This window comes from Podarcis cretensis, assembly GCF_951804945.1.
Source record: "Podarcis cretensis genome assembly, chromosome: 5".
NCBI lineage: Eukaryota > Metazoa > Chordata > Lepidosauria > Squamata > Lacertidae > Podarcis > Podarcis cretensis.
The window spans coordinates 3,725,231-3,726,614 of NC_137174.1; positions in this window are offsets into that span (position 1 = coordinate 3,725,231).

Consider the following 1,384-nt stretch of genomic DNA (forward strand, 5'->3'; position numbering starts at 1 on the left):
CTGCTAAATTCTGCACCATGCATCTTATATGAGCACTTGCTCCCACAGTTTGTTCTGGTTTTGCTAATCATGGGGAGGAACAAGGAGCTAGGCAAAGCCATCGACGCCCCACTCCCAAGCACACCTTGCTGCTTCCTCACCAGCAGATATTGCCTAAAGCACACCTTTGAAAGCGTGTATTTGCAACCAGGCTCTAAGTTCATTCTTTTGTTTAAATGGCCATAGCGGTGGAGGGTATTGTGGGATGTGGGCTTCTGCACCTAGTAGCACATTTCCCCTTAGTAGCATATGTCCACAAAGAATTGCCTTGGGCAATGTTCTCGAAATCTTTGCTGCTGTTCACCTCAAGGAGGCTAAAGAGCCCAGTTTGGTGTGATTGAGTCAGTGGGTGAAGCCCATGTTGCTGACTCTTCAGCCTTTGCTTAAAACGGGGCTCATTGGACTTCATCTACCATCACCCCTGAGTCTGACCTTTCTGACAGGAGCTGGTGGGAGTTTGGAGTCCCACCCGAGTAGGAGGGCTGCCAGCCCCTGTGCAAGTATACTTGACAACTAGAGTGACAGTTCCCATGTCAAAACAACTGTGGGTGTTGCACCTAAAACTATGAATAACGTTGATCCCAGACAAGTAAATTTCCTTTGTCTCCATCTGTTCCCTTAACATAAATATTATCGGAGCCAATGCTGTTGACGCACAAATGCCTGCAAATCTGTGCTAGGTGTTCTCCCACCCTGCCATCTACTTCTGAGGTTCAAAAGCAAATGTTTGTTTTCTGAAGGAAGAATTGGACCCATCTGTTGTGTGCAAGCAATGGGAGAGAAGTGGGGTGCTCTGGTAAAAGGTCATTCAAGCCCACAGAGGGGACAGCTAGAATACAGTAGATGGTCATATCAAATAGGAGAAAGGGAATCATTCTTGCTAGAAAAAACAAGTATTTGCAGAAAAACCTCTGAACAATATATGAGATTTTTTTGTATGAAATATGAAAACATGGCAGCTGTTCTGCTGCCCCCTGGCACATTCCTGACCGCACCCCTAACCATGATTACTCAGAAGTAAGACAGTCAGATCCACTGTGAGGGAAAAAAGAAGAGAGATGCAGGGGGAGGTAACTTGGAGTGATCTCCACATCTAACATCTGATTTTGAGGATCTGGGGTGCAGATTCCAGCTAACCTGGCAATACTGCAGAGCATCATTTTATAGTTGTACAGTATTTGATGAAGTGGGCTTTGGCCAATGCAAGCTTGTAGCACAACAAATTTGTTATCTTCAAGTTACTACAAGAGTTGTTGATTTTTTAAAAAGATGGCAGCAATTTGCTGTGCATTCAGAGCAGAATCCATTTTGGAAAGAAGTAAGCCCCACTCTCATAAGTGAACAC